Source organism: Lactuca saligna, chromosome 9 (assembly GCF_052625555.1).
Source record: "Lactuca saligna cultivar CGN05327 chromosome 9, ASM5262555v1, whole genome shotgun sequence".
Taxonomy (NCBI): domain Eukaryota; kingdom Viridiplantae; phylum Streptophyta; class Magnoliopsida; order Asterales; family Asteraceae; genus Lactuca; species Lactuca saligna.
This window is the reverse complement of record NC_136425.1, coordinates 136,736,012-136,758,184: the sequence shown is the minus strand read 5'-3', so window position 1 is coordinate 136,758,184 and position 22,173 is coordinate 136,736,012.

Below are 22,173 nucleotides of genomic sequence, written 5' to 3'. Positions count from 1 at the left end.
CAAGAAGTAATCCCCTTCAGGGATTGATGGAAGGAAATAGTAGAAGTTCTTGTTTAAGCTGGAGTTCAGAGGATGCTCAAGTCAAGGTGGAGATTGTTAAATGCGACTTGAGCATTTGAGCCTTCTCATGCAGTAATTGGTTTCAATGGATCACTTAGAACTTAATTTATCACTTGGGGTTATGGAGCATGTGACAAAAGAACGGATCTTCATAGAATGGAATGGATCATCAGACAAAGGAACGAATCAAGTAACAAAGGAATGGATCTTCCAAAAGGCGGTTTGTAGCAACTTGGAGTTGCTTGGAGCAAGTTAGAGTGGCTTGGAGCAACTTGGAGCACTTGGAGTGTAACATCCCAAAAATCGAGACCAAATATTTTTGTTTTTAATTATATTACTTGTAAAATTGTTTGAGGAAAACATTACTGATATCATATCAAACCATAAAACCATAGTTACATGTCTCAAAAACCATAATGTCAAATAGTATAATGACATAGTAAATCCTAGGGTTCTCAAATGCGGAATCATGTGTGTGTGATGCGCTGCTACCCTACTGGCTCCTTCCCCTTAGATGAACAGGTACCTGAAACCAAAACTGAAAATCGTAAGCACAAATATTAGTGAGTTCCCCCATCATACCACATACCATACAATCATACATACTATCCGGCAATTCTGGGGTGCCCAACCTACCCATGTCAAGTCGTTCTGCGGTGCTGACCTACCAATGTCAAGCCATGCTAGGGTGCTGACCTACCCATGTCACGCCGTTCTGGGGTGCCTGCCTACCCTACTGTCAATCTCACCCAGTCATGGGGACTATTTCACCCCTACCACTATCACATAATAACATATCATAATCATGTTGTCAAACATATATGGGGTTTCTAACATACCATTCGGTCCTAACGACCAAATCGTGGGACTATTCCCCTACTATCACTATCACATATAGCATATCATAATGGCACATAGAACACATCAGGTAGTAGGAAACTAGATGATTATCAAAATGACAATCACTTGTGCCTTAGACCCATTTCTACTGAAAGGTAACTCACCTCAAGTTCGTGTAAGGTCTGCACTATCCTCAGGGTTTAAATCGACTCTTCTCGACTCCTCAATCCCTACACAACATCCTTTATACATTACCAATTAATACTCATAACCCTTACAAGGGTCACTAAATTCTAAGTCAAAGTCAAAGTCAAAACCCTGGACAAAGTCAACTTTTGGTCAAAGTCAACATCTGGTTGACCAGACTCGCCAAGTTGGTTCACCAACTCGTTGAATCCCCTTGTCCAAGAAAAGCTACAAATTCGTCCCTACTCGTCGAGTCTAGAAAGAGCTCAACGAGTTCACCTTCAACAATACATCAGACCTTCTTCAACCGACTCGCTGAGTTCATCCTTGAACATGTCGAGTTCATCTTCATTCGAATTAATGAGTTTAGTGCATGACTCATCGAGTTCCCCATCAACTCGTTGAGTCCGTCTTCATGTGGTTGGGACATTGCCTTGAACTCGTCGAGTTAGCTCATACACTCACCGAGTTCTATGATTTCCAGGTCCCTAATGAGCCTAAGCAACTGAGGGACCTTCAATCTTAGCTATTGGTCCATCGACAGAAAGGGTTTGATGGAAAATATGTCCCGACTCGTCAAGTCCCATGAACAACTTGCTGAGTCCCTCTTTGTTCGAAACTATACAGACGATTTTAATCGGTCTAACTACACCCAAACCATAGATCTGACCTCCTATGGTCCATATTATACGTAAAGCTACGAACTTGATGTCCATGCATTGGGTTTTTTGCTCAAAAGGCCATAAAAAGGGTTTTTTTTAATATTTCATGGGTCTCCTATGGCCATAAAGTTGGCACCTTTATGCCATGGGAACCCTCAATGGTTCCAAATCTAAAGTGCAACTCCAAATATACACACAAATCCGAGGATACCTTTAGTGAAGCTTGGAAAAAAGGGGAAAAATAGCCCCAAATCAAGATCTAAGTAATGAATAGACAAGGTATCAACTTTATACCTAAAATAAGCAGGAAATGTGCCAAAACTTTTGAATCTAGTTGCTCTCTCCTGATCTCCCAAGCTTCCCTCTCTTTTTCCAACTTCAAATATGTACAAAAGGCACCAAAAAGCTCAAGAATAATCAATAAAGGTTTAGGGTTTCGATTTAGGGTTTCTCTGGGTTGGGAGTGACGATGGTGGTTGGTTTGAGGCAGAATAAGTTGTTTAAATAGGATGCAAACCCTAAATATTAGGGTTTCATCCAGACATCTTCTACTCATCGAGTCGGTCCCCCGATTCGTAGAGTAGATCACTCAAGTTTCCGCATAATGTCGAGTCTACTAGACGAGTTAGGCCTCCAACTCACCGAGTCCTAGAGAAAAACATGAAATTACTAGCATTTAAATATGTACCAGGAACCGGGTGTTACAAATCTCCCCCACTTATTTTAGACTTCATCCTCAAAGTCTGCTGCTGAATCCAGAAAAAGCTCAGGGTAGTGCTCCCTCATCTCATCCCCCGGGTCCCAAATCTATTTCAAGCCCTTGTGGTGCTGCCATTGCACCTTCACTAGCTCCACCCTCTTATTCCTCAGATCCCTCGACTGCCTATCAAGGATAGCTACTGGTCGCTTGATGTAGTTCAGGTTGTCATCCACCTGAATATCCTCTAAAGGCACCACTGCCAAATCGTGTACCAAACACTTCCTTAGTTTGGAGATGTGAAAATTGATGTGAATCTGACTGAGTTCGGCTGGCAGATCCAACCTATACGCCACCTTGCCCACCCGGGCTACAACCCTGAAAGGTCCAATATACTTGATGCCCAACTTGCCCCGCTTCCTGAACCGAATGACGCCTTTCTAATGATGCTTACCAGTATAACTTTTCTGTTGGATCCTCTCTGTAGTCTTGAGCAGCACTTTGGTGCTCCCCATGACCCACTGCCCAACCTCACCCCAACATATCGAGATCCTGCACTTCCTACTGTACAACATCTCGAAGGGAGGACGGTCGATACACACATGATAGTTGTTATTATAGGAAAATTCTGCCAAAGGAAGGTAAGTATCCTAACTACCTCCAAAGTATAAAACGCATGCCCGTAACATATCCTCCAAGGTTTAGACGGTCTGCTCGCTCTGACCATCCATTTGCGGGTGAAAAGCAGTGTTAAAGTGCAGACGAGACCCAGCTCGTTGTGAAACTTCTTCCAGAATCTAGAAGTGAACCGCACATCTCAGTCGGAAACCATCAAAACTAGTACCCCATACCGAGCCACCACCTCCCGAATATAGATATCGGCCAACTTGGCTGAAATACTCTCCTGAATCGAAATGAAATAGGCACTCTTGGTCAATCGATCCACAATGACCCAAATCGAATACACTTCTCACGGGGTCCTGGGAAGCTTCGTGATGAAATACCTAGTGATATCTTCCTATTTCCACATCAGAATATCCAACGGCTGGGTCTTGCCATGAGGCCTCTGGTTCTTGGCCATGACCTTGCTACAGGTCAGACATCTCTCAACGTACCAAGCTACATCCCGCTTCATGCAGGGCCACCAATAATCATTACGAAGATTTTTGTACATCTTCGTCACCCCGGGTTGAATGGAAAACTTGGAATTGTGCGCCTCTTCCATCAATACCTGGTCCACACCTCCATGATATGGGACCCACACCCTATGGTGTAGTGTCAACAATCCACGGCTCTCATAATCGAAGGAAAATCCCTAACCCACAATACGCTCACTCTTACGATGTTCCTCCTTCATAGCCTCCTGTTGGTCCTCTCGGATCCGCTCCAACAGTGGGGTTACCACTGTCATCCTCAATCAAATGTCCTTGATCAGGGCTGCCTTGCGACTAAGCGCATCGGCCACGACATTGGCCTTTCCCGGGTGGTAGAGGATCTCACAGTCATAATCCTTCACCACATCTAACCATCGACGTTGTCTCATATTCAGATTTGGCTTATCCATGAGGTACCTCAAACTCTTATGGTCCATAAAATAGTACAATGGACCCCATAGAGGTAATGATGCCAAACCTTGAGGGCGAAAACAACTGCCCCTAACTCCAATTCATGCATCGGATAGTTCGCCTCATAAGGCTTTAGCTGCCTCGAAGCGTAGGTGATAACATGCCCCCTCTGCATCAATATTGTGACATCCCCAAAATCACGGCCAGAAAAGACCGATTTTTTTTTGTTTATGCTTTATAAAAATCAGAGTACTTCATTTTATAAAAAGGTTGCGGAATTTGTTCCCAAAAAAACATGGTAAATACGTTATTAAAACATTTTCGAAGAAACGTATTTATTTCATTTTAAAATGTTTGGGATGTCATCGTTAATACCGAAACATAAGCATAAACAGAACTTACAATGATTTACACTAGTGATCTACATCTCTTTTAAATCTCTCAGTGTAATGTCACTTCACTTCGTCACCTGTGATATACATAAACTGAGTGGGTCAGGTTGGGAAACCTGGTGAGTACATAGGGTTTTCAACCCACAATAATATAATTACTATGTTCAATCAAACAATCAACCCAATTACCCATCCCCATTATCTTCTTTACTCTTTAAGGATTTAACCTAAGAGTCATCTATCCTGCATTCGTTTATTCCGAAGTCCCTTACCTCCAGGGTTATAGGACTGACACTAAATCCATAGCTGCCAATGTCCGTTCATAAAGCACTAATTCCATAGCTGCTATGGTCTATTCATCAGGTACTAAATCCATAGCTACCAGTCTTTATCTAATAGGTACTAAGTCCATAGCTACCAATGTTCAACAGGTACTAAGTCCATAGCTACCAATTCCCAACAGGTACTAAATCCATAGCTACCAACGTTTAACAGGTACTAAGTCCATAGCTACCGGTGTTTGTCCCATAGGCACTAAGTCTATAGCTGCCAATGTATCATCTTCTATCTCTCATCATTCATCTACCCATCTCATACCCAACATATTCATATATATAAAATACTTATACAGCTTAAATTCTTTAAAACGTGTATAAAACGTTCATCCAGCATAGACAACAAGTATTCAGATAATATGCACACATAGCACGTAGTTTATATAAAATACTTCATATCTATGTGTAAGATGAAAGGGACTATGCACTCACCTGAGAAGGTGGTGACTCGGTACTCGGACAGCGCTTCGAAGCCTAATATTATCACCACTAGATTTTAGTCTAATATTACCGTCACTAATTATTAGTCTTATTATTATTATTATTATTATTATTATTATTATTATTATTATTATTATTATTATTATATAAGCATTTAAACAATACTTTCCAACTACTATGTACAGACAGGGGCCAGACATAAAACACCGGAGGGCAGGACCATTTTGGCGTATAGCACTTCTGAAATCCAACAACCCTATGCGGCCCTTTAAACCAGATTCCCCGTACCGCGAGTAGTTAAAAGATATTATAACGACACTTATATAAGTCATAATAATAGCTCAAATATTTATTATAAATTTATAATAACAATACTAATTTTAAATATAAACTATATTTAAAATAGGGTAAGCATAACTTACTTTCAAGGGGATTTTAGCTAGGAGTCGGGCTCTGCAGGGGCAGAACTTCGTCGCTAAATCTTTCTAAGAAAGATTTGTGCAGCGCTTCAGCGCTCACCTTACTATACTAAAACTACAAAAAGAGAAGTCGAATCACGAGGGACCGAAATGATCAGGGGATAAGGAGAGAAAGACTCTTGAATCAAGAGAATGGTGCAAGAAATATGAGAGCCCAAGGCTCTTATTTATACTAATTGAATTTTCAAAAACTACCCTCCATAATTACTTAATGACCTTTTAGTTATATAAACAACTAAACACCCCTCTATAATACTATTTTAAATGGATTTAATGATATTTGTACTAAACTAATGTCGAAAGAACTCAACATTAGTCTTATAAAGACCGCATCGTCGATACCTTTCTAATGATATATACATATGTATATATATGTGTACGTATACATGATTTATACTTTATTTTAATACGTAAATATGCTATTATAATTTGTAACTCGTTCATACGAACTCCGTTTTTGACGTTCTTTATATCCACGCGTAGGTCGAGACGTACTCTACAACTTTCGTTTAGACTCCGTCGGCTAATTTTGACTTTATTTTTAAAGTTATATTTTTAACAGGCCGGGACAGGATTGGTCCGTTAAAATCTCATAACTTCTTTATCCGATGTCCATTTTCGTCTGTCTTTTTATCGTTACGCTACTAATAACGAGATCTTTGATTCTTGTTTAGGTTGTGTCGGCTAAATATCAATCGATCTAAAATTCGAATTTCGGGCTGTACACCGCTAATCCGAAACTTCGAAAAATCATAACTTCTTCATACGAAGTCAGATTTGGGCGTTCTTTTTATCGATGTTCTTAGTTTAACATATTCTACGACTTTTGTTTAGAGCTCTAAGGCTAAATCTCTCTCTATCATAAATTTACTATTTACGCTTCCCGGCGCCGTGCCGGTTCCGACGCGAAACTTCGACGGGTCATAACTTCTTCGTTATAACTTGGATTTTGGCGTTCTTTATATGTACGGAAACCTTGTGACATATTCTACAACTTGGTTAAGATTATTTATTATAAATAATCTTTTTGTCAAAAAGTCGTTTTCGACCCCTATTGCCTTTAAATTGACTAGCCCGGATCTGCGGGCGTTACAAATATTGTGCCCAAACTCGAGATGGATACATTGCAATACACCACAAAATCATCCACACCCTCCAGTAGGGCTAAGATTGGCGCCTTGCAAAATCTCTGTCTCAGTGTCTCAAATGCGGCTTGCTGCTCAGGCCCGCAGTGATAGACCATGAATTTCCGTGTCAACCGAGTCAAGGGCACGGATCTCTTGGAGAAGTCCTAAATGAATCTCTGATAATAACCTGTCAGTCCCAGGAAGCTCCAAATCTCATAGGGAGACCTCGGAACCTCCCACCTCATCATGACCTCCACTTTGACCGGGTCGACTGAAATCCCATTATGGTTGACAAGGTGCCCAAGAAATTGCACCTTACTCAACCAGAACTCACACTTGGAGAACTTGGCATACAAAATCTCCCTCCTAAGAGTATCCAATAACTCCCACAAGTTCTCCTCAAGCTGCTCCTGAGTCTTAGAATAGACCAAGGTGTCATCAATGAAAACTATCACAGACCGATCCAACATCGATCTACACACACGGTTCATGAGATCCATGAACGCAACATGAGCATTGGAGAGCCCAAAATCATCACCACGAACTTATAGTGACCATATCGCGTCCGAAAAGCAGTCTTTTGCATATCCTCCTCTCTGACCCTCATCTGATGATAACCCAAACACAGATCAATCTTGGAGAACCAAGATGCTCCCTAAAGCTAGTCAAAGAGATCATTAATCTTAGGGAGTGGGTAACGGTTCTTCACCGTTAACTTATTTAGCTCCCTGTCATCTATACACATCCAATGCGACCCACCCTTATTTTTCACAAATAGTATCTCAACTCCCCAAGGTGAACTGCTCGTTCCGATTAATCCCTTGTCTAACAGCTCCTGCAACTGTGTAGATAACTCCTACATCTCGGGAAGAGCCAGCGGATACGGTCCCTTGGCTATCAGATTTGCACCAGGGACAAGGTCGATCCTGAACTCTACCTACCTCTCCGGAGGTATCCCAAGCAGCTCCTCTGGAAATACATATGCATACTCTTGTACCACTAGCACGTCACTCACTATCACCTCACCCGTCTCCTGGTTATCCAAGACATAGGCGACATACCATACACATCCTTGCAAGAGGTAGCACCTAGCTCTGGCTGCTGAACATAAAGCTGGTCCACGATGTGGCTTCTCGCCCTGAATCACCAGCTCTCCCCCACTTGGGGTCCTGACCCAGACCAATTGTTGCGCGCAGTCAATCACCGCCCATTGGGGCTCAACCAATCCATGCCTATAATAACCTTGTTCCCCCTCAATGGTATGGGAACAAAGTCTACCAAGTAGTGCTCTTCGAACAACCTTAAAACACAATCCCTGAAAACCTCCTCTACTTGAACTAATTGGTCATCCACAATCTCGAACTCTACAGGGCAATCCAACAATCCCGAAGACTCAGAGAACCTCTTGATAAGCGCAAGAGAGACAAATGATCGAGTAGCACCCGAATCAAACAACATCTGAATTGGGATACCATTCACATGGAACGATCCTAAACAAACATATAACATGGCATATCAATATCACAAGCGGCATATATTAAACATTAGAGAGAAGAAACCATACCCCTCACCATATCGGGTGCGGCGCATCCCTCCTCGGTTCTCAACTGGAAAGCTCGGCTCCTCACCAGTGGAGCCTCTGACTTGACCTTACGGCCATCCATAAGCCGTGTAGTCGTCGGAGTTTGCGCCACCATTGGTGTCGCTGCTGCTGCTTTCAACTTGGGGCGGTTGGCCTTTTTATGGCCCCTCTGATTGTAACGAAAGCAAGTCAAATCTGGTATCTGAACAGTGGGGGCAGGGGCAATACAATCCCTGCCAAAGTTCCCCTTCTTATCGCACTTATAGCAGCCCGACGATCCCTCTTTACAAGCTCCCTTATGCCGCCTGCCGCATTTACTATAGCGGCTCTGGCCTGGCTGGCCCTTCGACCTAGTGTCGGATTCTTTGGGTTTCTTCCCTAAAACCCTAGTAACCTGCTCCGTATCTGCCTTCCTCTTCCTAAGGTGCTTTAAATTAATCTCTCTCTCCCTCGCCCTGGCAATCATGGACTCTAGGGTCAGGCAGGCTAAGTAGCTGACATGCTCCCAAAAATCAGCCCTTAACATATCATGATAGCGGATCTTCCGCATCTCCTCATCCCCTGCATACTGAGGTGCCAACAAGGCCTTTTCTCAGAACTTGGCGATGATCTCCGCCACTGTATCCGTAGTCTGTCTCATGTCAAGAAACTCCCTGCCCAGCTGATGAAGATCCACAGTTGGCGCAAACTCAGACCTGAACCTGGTCACAAAGTTGACCAAGTCATAGCCTTGATAGATGGGGCTCCTAGTGAGTCACCAACCGAATCCCACCAATCCCTAGCTCTGTCTCTCAAACAACTCGCAGCAAAGCGAACCTTCGACTCCTCCGGCAGAAGCTCATCAACTGTTCATACTTGATATCTGCGATCCATATCCTAGTAGTAATAGGTTCCTTCACCCGTGAAAGTCTGGCACACCACTCCCCCTGAAGTCCTTGAAGGACAATGTGCGCGTACCCGATAGGTTAGACACCAAGTCACTCCTGAATGTCCGGAGGCGATCCTCCATCAGCTCAATAATCTCCTCCTTGATCGACCCGACAAATGACCGGGGTCGCCTCAAGGATACCTCTCGTAATCTCAGATGCGATGAACTCGCGTAGCCCGTCATCAGCCTGCTCGAATCCAACACCTGCACCTGAGCCTGATCCTGATCCTTATCTAAACCTTGAACCTCCTGCTCCATGTCGTGTAATCGCCATACTAAAATAAATCACATAAACGTTAGGGTCATACATACTCTCAAGATGTCCCGCACACTGTCCAAGTTTCCTGGTTCTATCTTAGCCCTCCTTGATTCGAGTACGGATCCTATGCTTCTAGTAGCACGGGTCCATACTACCTTCCACACCTATCTGTACTTTCCTCAAGGATTTTTTTGACTTCACCAAGTCCCTTATACTAATATAGCTTTCCAAACTAATGTTATCTTAGGCTTGTCCTAGGGCACTTTCCGACCTACTCTCCGCCATCAGCTGCACAAAGAGTCCCTACCATCTTTCCCTAACTAGCTTGCGAATACCATTACATACTTGCTTACTAGTTAGTTAAAGCTAGCTAAAACCCCTATAAGTACAAAGCAAGCAACATTCGTGAATTTAGTAACCATTACCAAGCATAAGCTAATCAGGCTATCATATTGCTGATTAAATAGCCCTAGCATATAACTTAATAAACTCATACTATAGGCATATAAGGCATCCTTCCTAGATCCTTCGCCTTAATCTAGCATGCAGTTCTCATAATCACATAACAGGCATACTAGGAATCCTCCCTAGATCTGTAGCCCTAGTCTAGCATGAAATTCTCATAATCATATTATATAACATAACATATCATGTATGGGTATCTTAGGAAAAACTTACTTGAGCTCGGCCGGTCGCACGCATCACACACCATATTCTTTCCCAAAACTCCTTGTTTTATATTTTAGAAAACTGTTTTCTTGTAAAAATCTTTCAAGCCCTCGATTTGAGTCCAGAATCCCCCGAAGGTGTACCCGAAACCCTCAAACCAAGGCTCTGATACCAACTTGTAACATCCCAAAAATCGAGACAAAATTTTTTTGGTTTTAATTATATTACTTGTAAAATTGTTTGAGGAAAACATTACTGATATCACATCAAATCATAAAACCATAGTTACATGTCTCAAAAACCATAATGTCAAATAGTATAATGTCAGAGTACAATCCACGGGTTCTCAAATGGGGAATCATGTGTGTGTGATGCGTTGCTATCCTTCCGGCTCCTTCCCCTTAGATGAAGAGGTGCCTGAAACGAAAACTGAAAATTGTAAGCACAAAGCTTAGTGAGTTCCCCCGTCATACCACATACCATACAATCATACATACCTTCGGGTAATTCTGGGATGCCCGACCTACCCATGTCAAGCCGTTTCGGGGTGCTAACGTACCCATGTCAAGCGATTATGGGGTGCTGAGCTATCCGTGGCAGGCCGTTCTGGGGTGCCTGCCTACCCTCCAGTCTATCTTACCTGGTCACGGGGACTATTTCACTCACTACCACTATCACATAATAACGTATCATAATCATGCTTTCAGACATATTTGGGGTGTGTAACCTACCCTTTGGTCCTAACGACCGAATCATGGGACAATTCCCCTCCTACTACCACTATCACATATAGCATACCATACTGGCACATAGAACACATCAGGTAGTATCAAACCAGAAGATTATCACAAAGACAATCATCTCAACTATAATCAACTACTAGTGGGTCGGCCTTGGTGCCTTAGACCCATTTCTACTGAAAGGTAACTCGCCTCAATGTTGTGTGGTGTCTGCACTGTCCTTGGTCTGAAAATTGACTCTTCTCGACTCCTCAGTCCATACACAACATCGTTTCTACATTACCAATTCATACTCATAACCCTTACAAGGGTCACGAAATTCCAAGTCAAAGTCAATGTCAAAACCCTAGGCAAAGTCAACGTTTGGTTAAAGTTAACATCCGGTTGACCAGACTCGCCTAGTTGGTTCACCAACTCATTGAGTCCCCTCATCCACGGAAAGCTACAACTTTGTCCCTCCTCGTCGAGTCTATCAAGAGCTTGACGAGTTTGCCTTCAACAACACATCAGACCTTCTTCAACCGAGTCACTTAGTTCATCCTTGAACTCGTCGAGTTCATCTTCATCCGAATGAATGACTTCAGTCTATGACTCACTGAGTTCCCCTTGAAGTTGTCGAGTCTGTGTTAATGTGGTTGGGATATTGCCTTGAACTCGTCGAGTTAGCTCATACACTCGCTGAGTTCTATGATTTCCAGGTCTCTAATGAGCCTAAACAACTAAGGGACCTTCAATCTTAGCTATTGGTCCATCGACAGAAAGGGTTTGATGGAAAATATGTCCCGACTTGCCAAGTCCCATGAACGACTCACCGAGTCCCTCTTTCTCCGAAACTATACAGTCGATTTTAATCGGTCTAAATGCACCCAAATCATAGATCTGACCTCTTATGGATATTATACGTAAAGCTACGAACTTGATGTACATGGATGGGGTTTTTGGCTCAAAAGGCCATAAAAAGAGGTTTATATTTTGCATGGGCCTCCCATGGCCATAAAGTGGGCACCTTTATGCCATGGGAACCCTCAACGGTTCCAAATCTAAAGTGCAACTCCAAATATACGTACAAATCCGAGCATAGCTTCACTAAAGCTTGGAAAAAGGGACAAAATAGCCCCAAATAAATATCTAAGTAATGAATAGCCAAGGTATCAACTTTATACCTCAAAAGAGCAGGAAATGTGGCAAAACTTTTGGATCTACTTGCTCTCACCTGATCTTCCAAGCTTCCTTCTCCTTTTCCAACTTCAAATACGCACAAAAGGCACCAAAAAGCTCAAGAACACTCAATAAAGGCTTCGGGTTTCGAGTTAGGGTTCCTCTGGGTTGGGTGGGATGATGGGGGCTGGTTTGAGGTAGAATAGGTCGTGTAAATAGGATGGAAAACCTAAATATTAGAGTTTAATGCAGACACCTTCTACTCGTCGAGTCAGTCCCCTAACTCATCGAGTAGATCACTAAAGTTCCCGCGTAATGTCGAGTCTACTCAACGAGTTTGACCTCCAACTCGCCGAGTCCCAGAGCAAAACATGAAATTACTAGAATTGAATTACGTACCAGGAACCGGGTGTTACATGGAGCAACTTGGAGCAATATGGAAGAACATGGTCTAACATGTTGATCCATGAAGATGTTGAGCTAAATGAAGATGTTGAGCCAAGTGAAGATGTTGACCGAAGGAGATGTTAAACCAAGGTGATGCTGATCAAGGAGATGTTGAGCAAAGAAGGATGTTGCACCATCTTGAGGAGATGTTATGCCATGGAGGAGATGTTGCGCCTTCATGGACCATCTTGGTATATGTGACGGGTTTTGAGCATTCTAACACTTCCTAAGTGTACATGCAACCCTAATAACCTTGGATCTATGTTTGTCTAATTATCATGCAAAGTTGCATTCCAAGGTTATATTCCTATCTAGCATACATGGGGAACAATTTTTAACTTGAATGAAAGATAGAATAACTTACCTTGTTGTTGCTTATGTTCCTTGAAACCTTGTGAGCCTAGCACCCCAAGTGTGATGCCTCAAATGCTTCACACAACACCAAATGCTCTTGGAAAGACTTTTGAGAGAATGCACACTTCTTGAAATCATCCTAGCCCTCTTGTTTCATATTTGTAGCTGATTTTGGTGGAGAATGGGTTTCTTATATAGTGTTGACACATCTAAGGTTACACCACGTACACCCTAATGTGTCATGACTCTTCATTTCCATGACCCATGGGTTTGTAACTCCCATGGAGCATCCTATGGGTGGAACCCAACATGATAATCCATGGAGCCTCTTAGCCCACTATACAAGATATGGATGATTTACATAATCAACCCACATATTTAATTAGTTATCTTTATATCACTTAATTAATTCTTGATCAAACTAATCAAATAATATTATTAATATAATAGAACTTATAATATATTAATAATCTCCAAGTGTTATTTCTCTCATTTAGTCTATCCAATTGCATGGTGCCATGCAACCCAAATGGACCATGTCGGGTCGGGTCAAGTACATACCAGAAATACTTATGGACTTAGACACCTTATCCAACAATCTCCCACTTGGATAAGTCTAATAACTATTACTGTAAGTATGAATTCAGGTACCGATCAGCAATCGTAGCTCTTTTCAAGGTTTCTCGAAACTGAGAAGATGATGGTACACCATTTAAGATAAGGGATCATATAATCCTCTGTTCTAGATATCAGTCGGACAAATACATGGAACACTTATTGTCCAGCAGTTTGTTTCCCGATTTCCTATTTGTTTGACAAAGAACTTAATTGAACACATCAACTTAGTTCTGACCGGGCCCGGTACATAGGTCAAAACAAAATCATCGAGGGGCCCAGATATCAGCTTCTAATCCAAGAAGGAACAGATAAACTTCGACTCATATGTTTGTTCTACCACTCATTGAATTATACATAAAAGCACGTTTTATAACATCAAGTTACCAATGCGTTTTCGTACAATCAATGCATAACCAACTTGTAAGTAACAAATCATATCTCTAGGTTTGAAGACTTATATGATATTACCGTCTCACGATCACTCGAGATAGAATTCCATGAAGTGATTCCAGTGAGCATGGGTTGAGTCCAATGCTCAGAACTTATGAGCACTCATGATTGTTGTAGCCTTGTCCAGCACCGTAGACCTCTACAACCAATCATGACAGTCTTGATTCATACCTACTTCTGACATATGACCGACTGTGGAGGTTTGAATAATATGTTATACCAAACAAAATTATTCTGGAAGTCAAAACATGCAAAAGAAATATAGTAAACGATTGACAAGAGATAGCAACACTTTACTCATAAATAAAAAACCTTTTATTCATCATCTAATCTTAATTACACTTTACAAATTTTGAGGTTATCTAACTACTAAATCTAATATCATCCTTCAGCCCTATGCTCCGAGCATGTTGGAGATGCTTAACACGATTCAGTCCCTTCGTGAGGGGATCTACTGGGTTCTCATCCGATGATACCCTCTTGGCCATGAGGAGTCCTTCTTCTATTCGATGTCTAATAAAATGGTATTTTTTGTCGATGTGTCTAGATCTCCCGTGATCCCTTGGTTCCTTGGCTAAGGCAACAGCGCTTTCACTATCACAAAAAATTTCCATTGGCTCTTTAATAGCTGGTACAACTCCAAGGTCTCCAATGAAGTTCTTCAACCATATCACCTCCTTTACCGCCTCGCTAGATGCAATATACTCTGATTCACAAGTTGAATCAGCCACTATCTCTTGCTTGGAACTCTTCCATGAAATTGCTCCTCCGTTTAGGGTAAAGACCCAGCCTGACTGAGAGCGGAAATTATCCCTATCAGTCTGGAAGCTAGCATCACTATACCCTACAACTCTCAAGTCATCACTCCCATCGAGGGTAAGGACCCAGTCCTTAGTCCTCTGTAGGTACTTGAGGATATTCTTTACTGCAGTCCAGTGTGCCTTGCCAGGGTTCCCCTAATACCTGCTAACCATGCTTAGGGCAAAGGCTACATCAGGTCGAGTACACGTCATAGCATACATGATCGATCCTACAGCCGAAGCATAAGGTATTCGACTCATTTCTGCTATCTCAGCCTCAGTGCTAGGGCTTTGTGTCTTACTCAATCTGGCGTTACTCTGGATGGGTAACTCTCCTTTCTTGGAGTCCTGCATGCTGAATCACTTCAGCACCTTATCCAAGTAGGTACTCTGACTAAGTCCAATTAGTCTTTTACTCCGATCTCTCAAGATCCTTATCCCTAGAATATAGGCAGCTTCTCCTACATCCCTCATATAGAAATACTTCCCAAGCCAGGACTTAACTTCCTGCAGAGTTGGGATGTCATTTCCTATGAGTAGTATGTCATCCACATACAATACTAAAAAGCTAACTATACTCCCACTAGCCTTGACATACACACAAGATTCATCTTCACTCCTAGAAAAGTGAAATTCCTTGACCTTTTCATCAAAGAAAATATTCCATCTGCGAGGTGCTTGCTTCAATCCATAAATGGATTTCTCAAGCTTACACACTCTATTAGGGTACTCGTTGCTGACAAAACCTTCTGGCTGACTCATGTAAACATCTTCAGCCAACTTTCCATTAAGGAAAGCGGTTTTGACATCCATTTGCCATATTTCATAGTCATGAAATGTAGCTATGGCTAACAACACCCTAATAGACTTAATCTTGGCTACTGGAGAAAAGGTCTCATCATAGTCCACTCCAAGAATTTGAGAGAAGCCCTTTGCGACCAGTCGAGCCTTCTAAGTGTGTACTTTACCATCCATGTCGGTCTTCTTCTTGAAGATCCATTTGCACCCTACTGTCTTACGACCTGGTACATTCTCAACCAAGTTCCAAATTTGATTGTCATACATGGATTATATCTCGCTATCCATAGCCTCTTTTCATTTAGCAGACTCGGGGCCTGCCATGGCTTCCGCGTAACTGTCAGGTTCATCCAGACCTACTAGTGTCCCATCACTAATAAGCGTCTCACCTTCCGCAGTAATATGGAAACCATAGTAATGCTCAGGTGCATTCCTAACTCTCGTGGAATGCCTCAGAGGTACAAATTCGTCAATTGGCTCAACAGGAGTTTCCTCCTCAAGTTGAGTGCTAGGGTTTGAAGTTCCTTCACCGCTTGACTCTTGAATTTCTTCAAGATCAATTTGCTTCCCACTGTTTCCTTGGATTATGAACTCTCTCTCTCGAAAGAAGGCCCTCCTAGCTACAAAGACCACATTTTCACTAGATCTGTAGAAGAGGTAACCAAAGGATTGTTGTAGGTAGCCGATGAAAATACACCTCTCGCTTCGAGGTTCGAGCTTATCATGAGTCTCGCGTCTCACGAAAGCCTCGCAACCCCAAATCTTGATGTGGTCTAGTTTGGATACTTTACCAGTCCACATCTCGTGAGGAGTTTTGGCAACTTTCATTGTAGGGACTAGATTAAGGATATGGGCGGCAGTCTCTAAGGCATACCCCCAGAATGAGATTGGTAGCGAAGCTCGACTCATCATGGAACGAACCATATCCAACAAGGTTCGATTACGCCTCTCAGCCACACCATTCAGCTGTGGTGTCCTGGGAGGTGTCAATTGTGAGACAATCCCACATTCCCTAAGGTAGTCGAGGAACTCTGAACTAAGATACTCACCACCTCAATCGGATCGAAGCATTTTAATGTTCTTGCCCAATTGATTCTCGACTTCCTGTTTAAATTCCTTAAACCTTTCAAAAGTCTCTGACTTATGCTTGACTAAGTAAGCATATCCATATCTACTGTAATCATCAGTAAAAGTCAAACAATAACGATTAGCATCCCTTGTGGCATGTTTGAATGGTCCACACACATCCGTGTGTACAAGGTCCAACAAACCTTCACCCCTCTCACACGAGCCTGTGAAGGGTGACTTTGTCATTTTTCCAAGTAAGCATGATTCGCAACTATCATCTGAGTTTAGGTCAAACAACTCCAAGACTCCATCCTTTTGGAGTTGGCCTATGCGTTTCTTGCTTATATGTCCAAGTCGACAATGCCATAATGATGCTTTATCCAAGTTATTATTATTAAGAGAATCAATACACAAAACATTATTTCCTAAGTTATCTACAACAGATACAGCTTCATACACACCATCACAAGGTAATTCTTTAAAATAAAAAACATTATTAAAGAAAGCATCAATAGAACCAACTTCATTATTAAATGAAAAGGTAAACCCTTGTTTGTACAATGCATGAAAGGAAATAATATTTCTTGCCATTTCTGGCGAATAACAACATTTATTCAAATATAAATTTAACCCACTACTTAGCGACAAAGTATAAACTCCAATCTTGGTGACAGGTGTAACTTTCCTATTCCCCATGATTAAGTTTATTCTTCCTTGCTCCACATTCTCACTTCTTCTTAGTCCCTGCAAGTCACAACAAATATGAATACCACAACCGGTATCAAGGACCCAAGATTTAGAATGGGGTGAGTTATTAGAAATGATAGTGTAAATACCTGCATGGTTGGGTTTAACTTTCTCATCCTTCACATCTTGCTGGTATTTTGGGCAGTTCCGCTTCCAATGTGATTTTTCATGGCAATAGAAGCATTCAGCTTCTCTTGGGTCAGAAGAAGGAGTGACGAAACCTTTCTTGGTTCCACTTGAAGAAGAGCCATCAAGGGTCCGAGCCTTGGTACCCTTTGAAGAGCTCTTTCTCTTCTTCCCTCGACTTTTCCCGATTGCCAAAACCGAAGTGGAGTTTGAAATAGGAGTGTTAACAACCGACTTCCCCTTAAGACCTGTTTCAGCGGTCTTGAGAAGTCCCTGAAGTATGCTGAGTGTGACTTCTTCCTTATTCATGTGATATGTCATGCGGAATTGATCATAGCACGATGGTAAGGAATGCAAAATGATATCTATTGCAAGTTCCTCAGGGAAGTTCACATTAAGCTTCAGCAATCGATCCACATACCTTTGCATTTTCTGCATGTGGCTCGTGACGGATTCCCCATCCTTCATCATGGTTGTTATCATGGAGCAGATGATTTCATACCTCTTTTGTCGTGCACTTTGATGGTATCTTTCCATCAGATCTTGGTGCATTTCATAAGGGTAGAAATCCTCATAGGACTTTTGGAGTTCCGCTGTCATCGTGGCCATCATGATGCATGCCACTTTCGTAGCATCCCTTTCATGTGCCTGAAAGTTAGCGATCTCCTGGGGAGTTGCAGTGGTCTCATCAATCTCCTTAAGCTCCTTGTCAATGACATATTCTTTGTCCTCGTAGCGGGTAATCATCCTAATGTTTCTGATCCACTCATTGAAGTTGGATCCATCAAAAGTGACTTTCCCACACAAGTTCATAAAGGTAAAGGAGCCATTTGGATTAGAGCCAGAAGCAGCATTGTTTGAAGACATCTGAAGGAAGAGGACAAGATTAGTTTAGATATTAAGAGAGTCCTTAATAATACACCCAAATGTAATATTAAGGCTAGGATCCAATCACAATATATTATAACTTAGAAGAGGTATGCCGTAATCCAAGCTACAACATATTTGAAAGGTAGGTGAATGACGATTCACCAATTTCCACCACGAAAACCGAAATATTAGATATTAGGTTTTTTATTGGTTTTTAGAAATTCCTAGATTCTTTGAGATTCAATGAACTTTTCAAAGGCATGTTTCAATCTCGAGTGTGCCCTCCAAGTTTTGTGACTAGGATACCGAGGATCACAAAACGAGGTGTGAAGTAACCATGCAAATCACTTGGTACCCTTAAAGTTTATTACTCAATCGATGTGCCGGTAAACCACACACGCTCCACTGATACTATGATAAACCTTAAGTCACCCTTTACCTACCTTGTTAAGTCCAAGTTAGTGTGCCGGTTAACCACACACGCTCCACCAACAACTTAAGCAAAGTCTAAAGTGTAATTTCATGGATTAGCACCTTATTCACATTTTTCCTAAAGTAACTAAGATTGGGAATTTAATGAAACATTTAGTTACTTTATAATATTCATCATACTTTTAATGAGAATTTATAAGTCCTTGCCCTACCCATTCGGCTAACGACCCTCCACCAGTCAAGCAAGCGGTGGGTGAGAGTGGACACCCATTAAGTTGCCATTTTATAGGAAACAATCTTATACCCACCTTATAGACCGGCTTCGTGAATGAGGCGTACTAGCGGTAAGACGACTTTGTTCTTATTCATATATATATATATATATATATATATATATATATATATATATATATATATATATATATATATATATATATATATATATATATATATATATATAATTATTAAATTATAATAATATAAGTATAATGGTTGAATTTTAACTTTTAAAATTCTAAGGGTTGGAACTAAAGTTTTAGCATGACTTTACTTGTTCCAAAACTTGAGGGCAAGTTTTGTAAACTTTCACGACTTTTCATTTCTTGTAACTTATGAGTTTAATAGAGTAATAAAATGAAGACTCTTCATTTTTCTAACTCTTGTGTTCTTTTAATGGTTTTAATTCAAGTGACTTTTGGTTTTCCATAACTTGAAGACAAGTTATGGACTCCATTAAAACACATTGTGATCAAGAATTAATCTACCACATAGGTTACAAATAATTCCTATGATCATCTAAACATCATAAGATCAAGAACATGAATATGAACACTTTCATGAATCAAAAATTACACTTACAATCTTGTAATTTTGATAACTTTTTGTTGTAAATGGATTAACATGAACATTACACCAACTAAAACAAGTTTTAAAACACTAAAACAGTTTGGGGTAATATTCCTAGTCCATTTCCAGTAACAAGAACCGAAATTCTAAAACTGCAGCCTCTACTCGTCGAGTGCATGAGCTGACTAGTTGAGTAGCTTGCATTTGGTCATGGACTCATCGAGTCCCCCCATGGACTCGGCGAGTTCATATGGGTAGAAAACAGAAAACTCGATTTTTCAAGCAGTTTGCACAGAAATCAAACAAACAAGCCTAGGCTCTGATACCACTGATGGGTTTTGAGCATTCTAACACTTCCTAAGTGTACATGCAACCCTAATAACCTTGGATCTATGTTTGTCTAATTATCATGCAAAGTTGCATTCCAAGGTTATATTCCTATCTAGCATACATGGGGATCAATTTTTAACTTGAATGAAAGATAGAATAACTTACCTTGTTGTTGCTTATGTTCCTTGAAACCTTGTGAGCCTAGCACCCCAAGTGTGATGCCTCAAATGCTTCACACAACACCAAATGCTCTTGGAAAGACTTTTGAGAGAATGCACACTTCTTGAAATCGGCCTAGCCCACTTGTTTCATATGTGTAGCCGATTTTGGTGGAGAATGGGTTTCTTATATAGTGTTGACACATCTAAGGTTACACCATGTAAACCCTAATGTGTCATGACTCTTCATTTCCATGACCCATAGGTTTGTAACTCCCATGGAGCATCCATGAAGCATCCTATGGGTGGAACCCAACTTGGTAATCCATGGAGCCTCTTAGCCCACTATACAAGATATGGATGATTTACATAATCAACCCATATATTTAATTAGTTATCTTTTGATCACTTAATTAATTCTAAATTAATTCTTGATCAAACTAATCAAATAATATTATTAATATATTAGAACTTATAATATATTAATAATCTCCAAGTGTTATTTCTCTCATTTAGTCTATCCAATTGCATGGTGCCATGCAACCCAAATGGACCATGTCAGGTCGGGTCAAGTACATACCAGAAATAGTTATGGACTTAGACACATTATCCAACAATATGATGCGCCATCTCGATTCCTTTGTTGTGCCATGTTGATCAACATATGCCTAGAAGATGATCATGCTTAAGAAATATGCCATGTTGTGCCACCATGATGGATATTGGACCATTAATGTTCATGATGTTCCACCTGTGCATCATGATGCTCCATTATGGTTCAAGGCGGTCCATCATGCGTGTTATTGATACACATGTGTTGTATGACACAGAATAATGTTCCAAAAGATGTTGTATGATAGATTGTGATTGGTTGACATCATTCATGGGCATATGGGTCAATAGGCTTAGCCCATTAAGGTTTGCGGTTTGATCCCTCAAGTATAATAGTGATTCTTGCTAAGTTATTTTTATGTTGAATTCTAGAATGTTATGTGAATCTATGTTGAAATTATACTTATAACCTCTAATTAACCTCTAATTAAGAGCTTTGAAATAAACAATACTTTTATCTTTACATTGACTGAACCACATAAATAGTTCAATTTTCTGTTACAAAACACATCTAAACATCTCATCCAAAAATGGAAAGAAATTCCATTCAATTTAGATCAATTAGTATTGGGTTCAACTTAGATCCGCCATTCCACAATTTTAGTTTTAAAATTTGGCGAAGATACCGGATAAGAAGAATTTACAAGGAATATAAAACACATAAAATACACATTGTTGTAGCGGTAGAGCCGTTTAATATGTAATTTGTAAACTGTACCCTTCTATGAAACGATGAAGTAGAAGGGAATCATCGGGGGGAGGTTGGTAGAAATGAGAAGTCTTTTATTCGACACAATAGAATTAAAAAATAATTTAATCTTTGGTAACAATCATTAACTTGTTGATTAAAGGGATCTTACATAAAACACATAAAATATTCTGGCAAAGATGTCAGGAAGCTCAACTCCAAAGTCAGAGAGTTACGCTATGCATAAATGGTTGTACCATACAACAAACTATTGCATTGATTGTTTGGGAACAGAAGTTACCAAGCGCAAACGTCTGCAGGCTGTCAGAAACGACAAGAGAATGTCTAACTGTACATGCCCATTAAAATAGTTAATATTAAAAGGGAACCATAAATTATATTAAATAACCCTTTTTTCTATTATTGCAAGACTTGACTTATCATGCATTCTTATCTCCATGGAAGTATCTCCAAATCTTTTTGCTGATTTTCTGTCTTTTGATATGAATTTCGATTTTGTACTTGATTTTCATTTTTTTTTCTTTTTTTAGTTTTATGAAGTATTACACAATATTGGTGTAACATATATACAAATTATAATATGTAAACCCGACAATATGAAAATGTTTTTTTAGTGAGTTATTGTGTATACAGGATTGTATTTATATATCTATATGTAATTGGATGTAGAAAGTATGACAACATGATT